The sequence below is a fragment of the Chiloscyllium punctatum genome, unplaced genomic scaffold, assembly GCF_047496795.1.
Source record: "Chiloscyllium punctatum isolate Juve2018m unplaced genomic scaffold, sChiPun1.3 scaffold_101, whole genome shotgun sequence".
NCBI lineage: Eukaryota > Metazoa > Chordata > Chondrichthyes > Orectolobiformes > Hemiscylliidae > Chiloscyllium > Chiloscyllium punctatum.
In genome coordinates, this window is record NW_027309835.1 from 700718 (window position 1) to 714717 (window position 14000).

Below are 14000 nucleotides of genomic sequence, written 5' to 3' on the forward strand. Positions count from 1 at the left end.
AATATTGTTTCAGCATTCAACTTGAATAGACTACTCAGAATATTATGGGTTTAAAAGGGATCATGCGTCATTTGCCTATACCCTAACTGATCCAAAGCCAATCTGACAACGTTCTTTCAGAGATAAATGCTCCTCACAGGAATCAGTTGAGTGAATCTTCTCTGGACTGCTTTTCATGTCATTGGGCCCTCAGCTCTCCTAATGTGGTCTCACCGTACCCTACAAAAGTGTAGGATATCTTCCCTACTCCTGAATGTATTCTCTTTCAAAAGGTTTGAAAATTTATATCGCCTCCCTATGATGTGCACGCAACGTGTTTTTTTTTGTTATCCAGGTGTCTGATTCCTCTGTGCCTCAGCTTTGCAATCTCTCCATTGGATTAATGCACCGTTTTTCATTCAAATCACCAATCTATTCAAACACAGACACATATTTCCTGCTATGCCCCATATACCAATATATCATTCACTTGACCCACTTCGAACTCTCTATAATATAATGAAGTGGAGGTCAACATCCATCTGATAATTAAAAGCAATGCACCCAGCGAAGAGAGTGTGACAAGTGATGTAACCCACTTCCTTTTTGACAACCCAGTTTGTTATAAAGGAATGGTTCAATGAAATGGAATCCTTTCACGCATTTTGTAATTAACAAGTACTATTTGATTGTCTAAGGGTGACACCGTGGCTCAGGGGCTAGCACTGCTGCCTCATAGTGCCAAAGACCCAGGCTTGATTCCAACCTCGGGCAACTGTCTATGTGTAGTTATCACATTCTACTCGTGTCTGCGTGGGGTCAAACACGTGCTCCTGTTTCCTCTCACAATCAATGATGTGCAGGTTACTTGAATTGGGCATGCCAAATTGCCCATAGTATTCACGGATGTGGAGGTTAGGTGCGTTAGTCAGGGGTAAATATAGTCAATAGTGTAGAGGATTGCATCTGAGTGGTTTACTCTTTGGAGGGCCTGTTCGTCCGAAGGGCCTGTTTCCCTACTCTATGTATTCTATGATTCTAACTTGAACAGTGAACAAATCACTAACAAACTGAACGAGCAGTCTGTAACTAATTACGTTTTCCGGAAAAAAAAACAAGATTTTCATGATATGCAGTTTCATTAATGCGGATTCCACTCATAAATCCAGTAGTACTGAGTAAAATTAAAACTTAGTTTCTCAAAGTTCATCCAGAATGGAATCTCTTGAAATTTCTGTATCTTATTCCGTCGTCTTTCTCTGCCTGAAATGCCTTCTCAGTTGTTTTCTGGTTTCAAGAATATTTGCTCAGCGTGTTGTGTACCTTTATTGATGGATAGAGGTTTTTAGGCAGGGCATGGAGATTTTTTGTGAGACCCCAATATTTCTTTCACAGATGACACTTCCCTGTCATCGTTTTTTTCAGCTAGCAGTGGACTCCCCCCCTCTGTCCAATTGCCTCTCTGTTATATATATCTCCTTGACACAATAAATTCTTAGTATATGATTAGTTTCATATTGTTAACGCAAAAATGGTTCCTAATCTCCAAGTGCCGTTTGAAGTTAATTGGCAGCATTCGAACTGTTGCCTGGATAAAAATGCTGCTTGGGCCTGCTAACTGAACGGGTTTGATCCATTCTTTCAATTTGGGCACCTGTAAACTGCTTACCACAGACATTTGTTCTTCTGTTGAATCACCAAAAAGCACCTTACCTTGTTAAAAGTCATCATGGTATTGCCAAAAATTTTGCAAGTTCGCCGCTTTCACTAACCAATAGACTGATATGCACACTGATACCTCCACCTCTATAATAATAGCCCGATCAAAAAATCCTGATGAAGATTTTTTTTAAAACTCTTATTTCAAAACCAGGCAGCTGTCGAATCTTCTCGATATTCCTTTCTTATTATTGGGGATTCTGCTTCCCAGGTCTTTGGTTGATAAAGGTCCCTGTCAGATTAGATTAGATTACTTACAGTATGGAAACAGGCCCTTCGGCCCAACAAGTCCACACCGCCCCGCCGAAGCGAAACTCACCCATACCCCTACATTTACCCCAGCACCTAACACCTGACCTGCACATCTTTGGACTATGGGAGGAAACCCACGCAGACACGGGGAGAATATGCAAACTCCACACAGTCAGTCGCCTGAGGCGGGAATTGAACCCAGGTCTCTGGCGCTGTGAGGCAGCAGTGCTAACCACTGTGCCACCGTGCCGCCCTTGAGAGCAGATCTTTCTGCTGCCAGGCTGGACTTGTTAGCGGCTTGCTGCTCTTTGCAGCTCTGGCCAACTGTTCAAAATGTTTGATATTTATACCTTCAAAAATTGGATTGTTTTATTGGTTTTATTATTGTACAAACACTAAATACAAACTTGATTAGCATTTGGCGTCTTGGCACATTATTTAAACTGATTGGCTGAATTTAAATTTGAATTTGTTTCATAGCAACCCAGATAATGCTAGCTGTTTGACCAAATATTACATTTTTAATTTTTCCACTACTCTGGCCAGCCTTTCAAATCTCTTGAAGGTATATACACTTAAAGATTCATAACACTATCCACCCTATCTAACCCTCTGATTATCTTTTCTAGATCAATTCAGACAGCTCTCATCCTTCTTCTCTCGAATGAAAACAGCGACAACTACCTCAGACTTTCCTTATAAGACCTTCTCTCAAAAACAGGCAACATCCTTGTAAATCTCTTTTGCACCCTTTCCAAACGTTCCACGTCCTTCCTGTAATGTAGCAAGCAGAAATATACAGTACTCCAAGTGCGGCCACATCGGAGTTTTGTGCCCCTGCAGTATGATCATGTGGCTCCAAAATTCTATCCCTCTTACAATAAAAGCTAACATACTCTACGCCTTCTTAACAAGCCTATTAGACAGATTGGCAACTTTCAGTGATCTACGTACATTGACACCGAGATCTCTCTGCTCGTGGACACTGCCAAGAATCTTACCATTGGCCCAGTACTCTTTATTCATTTTGCTACTTCCAAAATGAATCACCTCACACTCTTGCACATTAACCTGAAGTTGCCACCTCTCAGCCCAGCTCTGTAGCTTATCTATGTCCCTCTGTAACCTGCAACATCGTTCAGCACTATCCACACTTCACCAACCTTAGTATCATCATTAAATTTACTACCACATCATTTTATGCCCTCATCTAGGTAATTTATTAAAATGACAAACAGCAGTAATCCCAACAAGGTCCTCTGTAGGAACTATAGTTTTTAGTGTAGTCTGTGAAAACAGAAAACATTGCTTTTGTGCCTTTGCCATTTTTGAGTTTTTCATCGTTATTTTGTCAGTTTCATCCTGCAAAGAGCCATCACTTAGTTTCACTCTGCGATTCTTTTTTATGTACTAGTGAAAGCTACAGGTATCAGTATTTATATTTCCGTTCATTTCTTGTCATAGCTTCTTTTAATGTTGTGTGTTAACCCTTTGCTGATTTTTTTTTGTTTGTTTTCATCAATTCACAGGAAGTGGGCATTGCTGCGTAGGCCAGCATTTATTGCTCATCCTTGATTTCCCAGAGGGCAGTTAGGAGTTATCTACATTGATGTGGGTCCAGAGTCACATATCGGTCAGACCAGGTAAGGATGGCAGTTTCCTTCCACATAGGACATTAGTGAAACAGGTGAGCTTCTTCTGACAATCTACTCATGTTCACCATCAGTTTGGTAAAAACAATGACTGCAGATGCTGAAAAATACATACTGGATTAGTGGTGCTGGAAGAGCCCAGCAGTTCAGGCAGCATCCAACGAGCAGGGAAATCGACGTTTCGGGCAAAAGCCCTTCATCAGGAATAAAGGCAGCGAGCCTGAAGCATGGAGAGATAAGCTAGAGGAGGGTGGGGGTGGGGAGAGAGTAGCATAGAGTATAAAGGGTGAGTGGGGGAACGAGATGAAGGTGATAGGTCAAGGAGGAGAGGGTGGAGCGGATAGGTGGAAACGAAGATAGGCAGGTCGGACTAGTCAAGGAGACAGTAAGTGAGCTGGAAGTTTGAAATTAGGATGAGGTGGGGGAAGGGGAAATGAGGAAACTGTTGAAGTCCACATTGATGCCCTGGGGTTGAAGTGTTCCGAGGTGGAAGATGAGGCGTTCTTCCTCCAGGCGTCTGGTGGTGAAGGAGGCCCAGGACCTCCATGTCCTCGGCAGTGTGGGAGGGGGAGTTGAAATGTTGGGCCACGGGGCGGTTTGGTTGATTGGTGCGGGTGTCTCGGAGATGTTCCCTAAATCGCTCTGCTAGGAGGCGCCCAGTCTCCCCAATGTAGAGGAGACCACATCGGGAGCAACGGATACAATAAATGATATTAGTGGATGTGCAGGTGAAACTTTGATGGATCTGGAAGGCTCCTTTAGGGCCTTGGATAGAGGTGAGTGAGGAGGTGTGGGTACAGGTTTTACAGTTCCTGCGGTGGCAGGGGTAAGTGCCAGAATGGGAGGGTGGGTCGTAGGGGGGTGTGGACCTGACCAGGTAGTCACGGAGTGAACGGTCTTTGTGGAAGGTGGAAAGGAGTGGGGAAGGAAACATATCCCTGGTGGTGGGGTCTTTTGGAGGTGGCGGAAATGTCGGTGGATGATTTGGTTGCTGCGAAGGTTTGTAGGGTGGAAGGTGAGCACCAGGGGCGTTCTGTCCTTGTTACGGTTGGAGGGGTGGGGTCTGAGGGCGGAGGTGCGGGATGTGGACGAGATGCGTTGGAGGGCATCTTTAACCACGTGGGAAGGGAAATTGCGGTCTCTAAAGAAGGAGGCCATCTGGTGTGTCCTATGGTGGAACTGGTCCTCCTGGGAGCAGATACGGCGGAGGCGGAGAAATTGGGAATACGGGATGGCATTTTTGCAAGAGATAGGGTGGGAGGAGGTGTAATCCAGGTAGCTATGGGAGTCAGTGGGTTTGTAAAAAATGTCAGTGTCAAGTCGGTCGTCACTAATGGAGATGGAGAGGTCCAGGAAGGGGAGCGAGGTGTCAGAGATAGTCCAGGTAAATTTAAGGTCAGGGTGGAATGTGTTGGTGAAGTTGATGAATTGCTCAACCTCCTCCCGGGAGCACGAGGTGGCGCCAATGCAGTAATCAATGTAGCGGAGGAAGAGGTGGGGAGTGGTGCCGGTGTAATTACGGAAGATCAACTGTTCTACGTAGCCAACAAAGAGACAGGCATAGCTGGGGCCTGGACTATCTCTGACACCTCGCTCCCCTTCCTGGACCTCTCCATCTCCATTAGTGACGACCGACTTGACACTGACATTTTTTACAAACCCACTGACTCCCACAGCTACCTGGATTACACCTCCTCCCACCCTATCTCTTGCAAAAATGCCATCCCGTATTCCTAATTTCTCCGCCTCCGCCGTATCTGCTCCCAGGAGGACCAGTTCCACCATAGGACACACCAGATGGCCTCCTTCTTTAGAGATCGCCATTTCCCTTCCCACGTGGTTAAAGATGCCCTCCAACGCATCTCGTCCACATCCCGCACCTCCGCCCTCAGACCCCACCCCTCCAACCGTAACAAGGACAGAACGCCCCTGGTGCTCACCTTCCACCCTACAAACCTTCGCATCAACCAAATCATCCACCGACATTTCCGCCACCTCCAAAAGACCCCACCACCAGGGATATGTTTCCCTCCCCACCCCTTTCCGCCTTCCACAAAGACCGTTCCCTCCGTGACTACCTGGTCAAGTCCACACCACCCTACGACCCACCCTCCCATTCTGGCACTTACCCCTGCCACCGCAGGAACTGTAAAACCTGTGCCCACACCTCCTCACTCACCTCTATCCAAGGCCCTAAAGGAGCCTTCCACATCCATCAAAGTTTCACCTGCACATCCACTAATATCATTTATTGTATCCGTTGCTCCCGATGTGGTCTCCTCTACATTGGGGAGACTGGGCGCCTCCTAGCAGAGCGATTTAGGGAACATCTCCGAGACACCCGCACCAATCAACCAAACCGCCCCGTGGCCCAACATTTCAACTCCCCCTCCCACTCTGCCGAGGACATGGAGGTCCTGGGCCTCCTTCACCGCCGCTCCCTCACCACCAGACGCCTGGAGGAAGAACGCCTCATCTTCCGCCTCGGAACACTTCAACCCCAGGGCATCAATGTGGACTTCAACAGTTTCCTCATTTCCCCTTCCCCCACCTCATCCTAGTTTCAAACTTCCAGCTCACTTACTGTCTCCTTGACTTGTCCGACCTGACTATCTTCTTTTCCACCTATCCGCTCCACCCTCTCCTCCTTGACCAATCACCTTCATCTCCTCCCCCACTCACCCATTGTACTCTATGCTACTCTCTCCCCACCCCACCCTCCTCTAGCTTATCTCTCCATGCTTCGGGCTCAGTGCCTTTATTCCTGATGAAGGGCTTTTGCCCGAAACGTCGATTTCGCTGCTCGTTGGATGCTGCCTGAACGGCTGTGCTCTTCCAGCATCACTAATCCAGAACTCACCATCAGTTTGTTAATCCCAAATTTGAATTCAAATTCCACCATCTGCCATGGCTGGATTCGAACCCAGCTCACCAGAACATTGTCTGGGTCTCTCGATGAGCAGTTTAGCTGTAATGCACTAGGCCACCACCTTACCCAATCTCCCGGAGCATGACTAACTTGTGCAGTATGATTTGCCCTAGTTTTTGCCCTCATGTTGTCGTTGAATTCCTTATCAAGACATGATATAAATTTTCTCTGTCATGCAATTCCTCTTCTCTCACAAATATACTTTAATTGAGAGGCATTTAGTATCCCCTTAAGTATTTGCCAAATTTCTTCATCTGTCCTGCCTTTGACTGTTCCCCCACACCCCACCAACACCTTCCTTAGGCCACTGTAAGTATCATTACCCTACACTAAGGCTCTCGTATGTGACTCTGTCCTCACTCTTTCAATCTAAATTTGAAACTACAGCATGTTGTGGTCATTCTTTTCAAGAGGATCCTTTCCTGCAAGATCGTTTTTCATTCCTTGCTTATATCAAAACTAAAGTACCCTGCTCTCTGGTTGGTTCCATGACATGTGTTCTTAGAAACTATCCTTCATATACTCTACGATTTGTTCTTGGAGCCTACCCTTTGCCAAGTTGATTAATTGATTCAATATGCACGTGTATCCCACCGTTGTTATCTTGTCACGAACCTTCATCATTTCCGACCTCAGAAGTATTTTAGGGAGACGGTGGCTGAAAATTACTCTTCCAAAGAGGTTTCTTCAGTTGCTTTTTATTTGCACCTGGACTGATTTTAATTTTGCTCCCTAGTGCCAATATCATTTCTTAATATAGCCTTGATATCATCCTTAACCAACACACCAATTCCACCTCCTTTACCTTCATGTCTATCCTTTCGGAATACGGAGTACCCATGGGCAGTTCACTGTCCAGTCCTGATCTTCCTGTAACCATGTTACAATCATCCTTACCAGGCCATACCCATTTATGTCTGTATCTACTGCCAGCTCAGAAATTTTATTCGAAATACTGTGTGCTTTTAGGCCTAAGGATTTTAAATAAGATTGTTTCAATTTATTTTTCCCCTTTAATAGTTTCTTGAGTACGAGCTCCTTGATCTCACACACCGCACTCCTTCACGAACCCCATACATTCCATCTTCATTTATTAATCGTTGACATACATCTCGATCATTTATTCCAATCTCCAACTAACATTTTGGACTGATTTGATTCCTTCTCGCAGCATCGTCATGAGACTCACCTCTACATTCTGCTCCGTTGCTGACCTGCTGCTTTGTTTCCCAGCCTCCTGGTTTATTAGTTTAGATCCACCCAATTTGCACGAGAAAACCTCCCCACTAGGATGTTGGTGCTCTTCCAGTTAAGATACAATCTCTCCATTTCTTAAAGCCCCCACCTGTCGTGGAAGAGGGCCCAATGATCCAGAAATCTGAAATCATCGCCCCTGAAGTAGCTCTTTTACCATATGTTAATCGTTACCTAATCCTTACCTCTTTTACACCAGGCATTGGGTGTAATTCAGACATTACAGAGAATTGTTTTCTCTCTCTCTCTCTCTCTCTCACACACACACACACACACACACACACACACACACCCTTCATTACTTTGAAGAAGAATACCTGGAACCTTATAAATAATCAGAATGATAAGTGGAATGAAGAAATTAGTTAAAGGTAGGATGTGAGAAATTAGAGTAATGAACTTACTCCTGATTGATCAGAACAGACTAGGATGTGAACTTATTGCAGTGATCAAAATTATGGCAAAAAAACAGGGTAAAATAAGAATACTTCATTTCTCTTAGCTGGCATTACATCATCCCAGTTTCAAGATCATCGGCACAAGACGTTGGAGTGAGATAAGTCAAAAGCTCTTTATTGAGAGAGTTGTTAGGATTTGGAATGCCCTACCTGGGAGATTTGTGAATGAAGACTCAAGAGGGAAATGGATATATAATTTAACCTTCCCAAATTAAAGGGCAACAGTGATAGAGGTGGCAAATGGGAGGATTTGGGAGACACTTCCTCAGCTGATGCATACACACTGTTCCAATAGCCTCATTGTGTACATTAAAGTTCTGTTCTCTATCAGGTACAGATGCAAGTCAAAGCCAGTATCAGATTATTTCCAGCTGTAAATGTTGGCAAATATCTGATCATTTTGCTGTAGCATAACCATTTATAATGCAAGTATTGCAAGTTCAGCTTCCTGATGAAGTCTAATTAGTACTCAGCACACGAATATTTTAAATTTTGTATCCCAACAAATAAAACAAATATTTCCTTTGCTTTGCCACAATACTCTTTCGAAAATGTCTGACTGTTTACTCACACGGATGTATGTTGTTCATTCTTTTTCACATTTCACATTAAATACCATTCATTCTGAAAATTGCAAGGTTTCAAATTGTTGTTCACTTCAATTTAATAACATAAATCATTTATTTAATCTAATATTCTCTGAATTATTGTCATTTTTCAATTGTTGGAAAATAACTGAAGCTCGCACATTTGGTGAGAAATTAAACTGATCGATTATGCATAAATATGTAAGAACGCAATTTCTATATTACTGTTCAATAGTTTTCTCACTCGAAAAATACAATCATTCAGAAGCCAACGACTTTCCAAATGTTGGAGCAACGATGTATTCATTTAAATACTGACAATGAGTGTGCAATTGCAGCGAGTTTTGAGAAGATTTTTAGCTCAGGTTGAAATTTTGGATGTAGGCTTCTTCGCTGAGCTGGGAGGTTCATTTCGAGATGTTTTACCATCTTCATCTTCAGTGGGCCTCAGGGGAACCAACGCTGAAACTTCCTGCTTTCTATTTATATGTTTGAGTTTCTTTGGGTTTGTGATGTCATTTCCTGTGGTGATGTTATTTCCTGCGGTGAAGTCACGTCCTGTTCCTTTTCTCAGGGGTGATGGCTGAGGTCTAACTCGGTGTGTTTGTTGATAGAGTTCAAGTTGAAATGCAATGCTTCTCGGAATCCTCGTGCGTGCCTCTATTTGGTTTGTCCTAGGAGGGATGTGTTGCCCCAGTTGAAGTGGTGTCCTTCCTCATCCGTATGTGAGAATACTAGTGAGAGAGGATGATGTATTTTTGTGGTTACATGATGTTCATGTATGCAAAAGCATGTAATTGTGATCACCACTATAGTCAGATAACATGTTCTTTGTTCGGTATTAAATAAAATATACAATCTTTATTTTTGTATCATAAAATGTTGGCAGGAAAGTATATTTTAGTTCCATAAATATAACATCAACCTAATTATTTTCAGAGGTGATGCAATTATTGTTTGGTTAAATAATGATATTTCACACTTTTGTGAATCACAGTTCACGATCATAGCAAATATCTGATTTTATCAGATCAGATTGCAATCATAACCTACATTGAAAAAAGACTTTAAAAGATTTGAATTCATGCACAGCTGCCTGTGATACTGGGTAAGACATTTGTCTGCTCTTAAATGAATCCAGAGAGCTTCCACCTGGGTCAGGGCAGTCATTCAAACATTATTTCACAACAAATTATTTCGACTCCATCTTCGGTCTGAGCCTTGACTGGGGGCAGATGAATGGACATGGAGTCTCAGAATCACATCGCACAAGTTACTTATGGTGATTATATCTGGCCTGCCTCCCAGACTCCAAGCATCTGCTATCTGGACCAGACACTGGGTAAAGACAAGTTGACAGTATTCTGCAGCACATTGTGTCTCGCAAAGAAAGCTCCAAACCCGTGTCCAATAAATGTCACCTTCACATTCACCAGTATACAAATAAAATTGTACATCTCTGTTGATGGACAAAAAAATAATACATGGGTCAACCAACAAAATCTATCTGAAGAAAACAGCAGCAAATGACAAGTCCAGAATCACCTTAATAACAGAACTTGACAGATTCTGTCTGGTGTAGGTCATCACACACATGTTGTACTGGTACTCAGGTGACTGTAAAAATGCACCCCAGAAGTGGACGCCTTGGCCCAAGGCCCCTACAGAGCTTCCTGATCTCACACACATCACTCCCTCACACATTCAACAATTGAAAAGAATCCACATGCTGAGTGAAACATAGAACAGTACAGTGTAGACCCTTTGGCCTTGACATCCTGCCGACTCTTTATCCTACTCTAACATCAGACTAACCTACATACCCTTCATTATACTATCATTCAATTGCCTATCCAATCGTCTCTTAATATATCCCCAATGCAGCTGACTCTACTACAGTTGCCAGCAGTACATTCCAACCATCCACCATTCTCTATGAAAGGAACCTACCTCTGACATCTCCATTCAACCTTCCTCCAGTTACCTTTAGGTTTTTCTCCCTCGTGATAGATATTTGCATCATGGGAAAAAGTATCTCGCTATCCACTCTATCTTTGCCTCTCGTCATCTTATAAACCTCTATCAAGTCATCTCTCATACTTCTTTGTATTCATCAAATGCAACTTTCCAGAACTAAGTAATGGAGAAAGTGAGAACAGCAGATCCTGATGAACTGCTGATTCCCAAAGCTTTGACTCTCCTGTTCCTCAGATGCTGCCCCAATGGCTGTGCTTTGCCAGCACCACACGTTTCGACTCTGATCCCCAGTACCTGCAGTTCTCACTTTCTCCATTACTTCGAGCTCTCCCCTCTGCACACTGAACAGGGAATTAATCAGCAGAAACCCGTTGCATGTGGAGCTGACTGTTTAGTTCTGGAAAGCTGCATTTGATGAATACATTTATTAAAAGAGAAATTACAATTCAACAAATATTCATTCATTCCCAGAGGTATAGGATTGGTTCATGAATTGGGCAGCTTGAGAACAAACAATGAATGACGAACGAACTCCGCGTTATAGAGTATTCCAGGTGTTACATTCCAGGCTGGATTTTGTTTACCTTAATGCTGGGAATGTTATCGGATAAACAGATGTGATAACGGAATGAGGTGAAATGGAGAGTTGTGACATTTTTGCCATCACAGAGATGTGTTTGAGGGAGGTCAGGGCTGACAACTCAATGTCCTGTCGTACAAGATCTCGAAGCACGACAGGAGAGGTGGTAAAAGAGGAAAGGGGGTAGCATTACTAATTGTGGAGAAAGTTACTGCAGTAAGAAGGATCTAATGAGGCTTGGTGGTTAGGGCTCAGGATCAAAACCATGAAGACACACCGCTGGGGATATATTATAGACTCCCAAACAAAACAAAGTACAGGAGCTGATATAGAACCAATTTACTGAGGTGTGCTAATACAACAATGGGGTCATTATATTCAGGCATTTCACTTCCAAACATTCATTCGGGCAGTGATAACATTTTTAAGAGGGGACAGATGCCTTGAAATTTATTCCTGGGAGCTTGTTATGTCAACGTGTAGCAGATACAACAATGGGCGGGGCTGTGCTGGGCCTCACCGTGGGGAACGACGCCAGTCAGATGTTGCAGGCAGGATTGGGGTGAGCATGAAAGGACCAGTGACCGTGTCTCCTATGTCTTGAGTTTGCTAAGGAAAAGACCCAGAAATGTTTGAAAAATAAAAGCTTCTTGGATTTTGGAGACCGATTTTATGAAAAATATATGACAGGATCTGGCCAAAGTGCAGATGCTTCTGGGTGCAACTGTAGCAGAACAGCGTGGGGCGCTAGTTAGGGGGTCACTTGAACAAAATGTAATTGATGACAGTATCGGCCCAGCATGTTACACCGAAGATAAATTTTAGGAACACAAGCCCAGAGAACCTCGGGTGTCGACACATTTCCGAACAGAATTAAAAAGGAAAAAGAAGCTTAAAGCAGTTACAAAGTGAGCAGGTCCACGGAGGTCCGAAAAGAATATAGAAAGTGTAGGGCAAAACTTAAAAAGTCAGTAGAAGAGCAGAAATGTTGGCGGGGAGTTAAAACATTCGAGGGTAGAGATGAGCAAGAATTCAAAGACATTCTTTCGAGTTATTAAGGGGAAGAGGATAACGCGGGAGAGAATGGGGAGTATTAAGGACCAAGGGGGCAGCCTGTGCACGGAGCCAGAGAATATGTTAAACACTGACTTTCTTTCGGTCTTCAGTTTGAAGAAGGAGTTCCTGGATTCAAGGAGAGTGACCGTGTGATCCTTGAGTGAATTGATACAGAAGCTGGCAATGAATTGGAAGTTTTTGTGGGATAGAGAGTAGTCAAATGCACAGACCAGAATGCGCTGTATCTTAGGCTGACGTGAGGAGAATACTGTCTCTTAACTTTTCATTTTTGTTTTGCCTCTGGCCACAGAGAAGGTGTGATAGGACAGGATAATATCTAATATTGATACAACTTTCAAACAGAGTGCTAGAAATACCGCATGGGGTTAAAGACCACCAAGTCTCACATCAGTGAGAGGGAAATCATGTTCGAAAATTCTTCGGGCTGTTGAGGCTGGCTCATTAAATATCTTTAGGATTGAGGCAGACATTCTCATACAAGGTTTATGGGGAAAATGCAGACAAGTGGAATGGGGGATTATCAAAATCGATCTCACCTAATTGAGTGGAAAAGCAGACTCAGTGAGCGGATAGACATATTGTTGGCCCTGTGTCGAATTGTATCATTTTTTCAATCGCCTTGTATTCTCTGGAACATCAACCTCTCTCGCTGTGGAGTGAGACACAGTTTGGAATGCAGTCGATAGATTCATGGAATTAATAAATGCAGTACTCTTAGACAGAAAGGACCAAGGGACTGTGACAACGCAGATTGGCTGCCGGGGTCAAGATTAGCATCAGTGCAGTTAGCACTACCAGAAGGAAAATCTCAGTAAGACATCTTCCAAGGCCAATCAGTGATCTTGGATGGAGAGCAGGTAGTTAGTGGCCAGGTGTCAAGGAGTGCTTAATGCCCAAGTGCTACATCACTGAGTGTCTCCCTCCTTCCCTAACCAAAACTAAATGTGAAGGGGTAGAGAGACATGCGGTTGGTAGCAGAGTCAGGAGTAATGTTTGGCTCAAGAGGTTTTGGACAACAGCAGCTCAGCGAAAACTACAGGCAAGCTCAAAAAAAAGTCCTTTAAACTTTAGTCTTGCAGCAATGGAGATGGCAGTTAGGACTGTTGATACGGGATGTGAGGAGCTCAGAGAAATTCCCACAGTCCTTGGTAACTACACGTGTGGAAAATGCACCCAGCTGCAACTCCTGGGAGACCGTGTTCGGGAGCTGGAACTGGATGCACTCAGGATCATCTGAGATATTGAGAACTTCATCGATAAGAGCTTTCGTGTTGTGGTCACACCCAAGACTCGCCCCAATCATATTTCTGTAATGACTATAATATCCCAGTCCCGCATTAAGATCCATGTTGTGAGTACATTAGGTTTACCTATCTGACCTGTTGCATTTAAATAAGGGCAATTTAATCCAACATGAGTCCTTGCTCCCTGTTGTGTTCAAGACAGAGAGGAAGTTGGCGACCACCTGGAATGGGGAACGGAGTAGGCAGAGAATGCAGGAATACCCTATGGCAATTCTCCACAAAAACAAGTACA

The 14000-nt window shown here is 43.7% G+C and overlaps 1 long non-coding RNA gene across 2 annotated transcripts in view; it reads right to left on the reverse strand.

The window, feature by feature from the left end:
• Positions 1–8958: 8958 nt before the first annotated feature.
• The window catches only part of LOC140471537 (uncharacterized), a 49649-nt gene continuing 44607 nt past the window's right edge, over positions 8959–14000 (reverse strand). For both annotated transcript variants that reach the window (XR_011957075.1, XR_011957074.1), the window contains exon 8: positions 8959–9564. This is a non-coding gene — a long non-coding RNA (uncharacterized lncRNA). The remainder of the gene's footprint in view (positions 9565–14000) is intronic.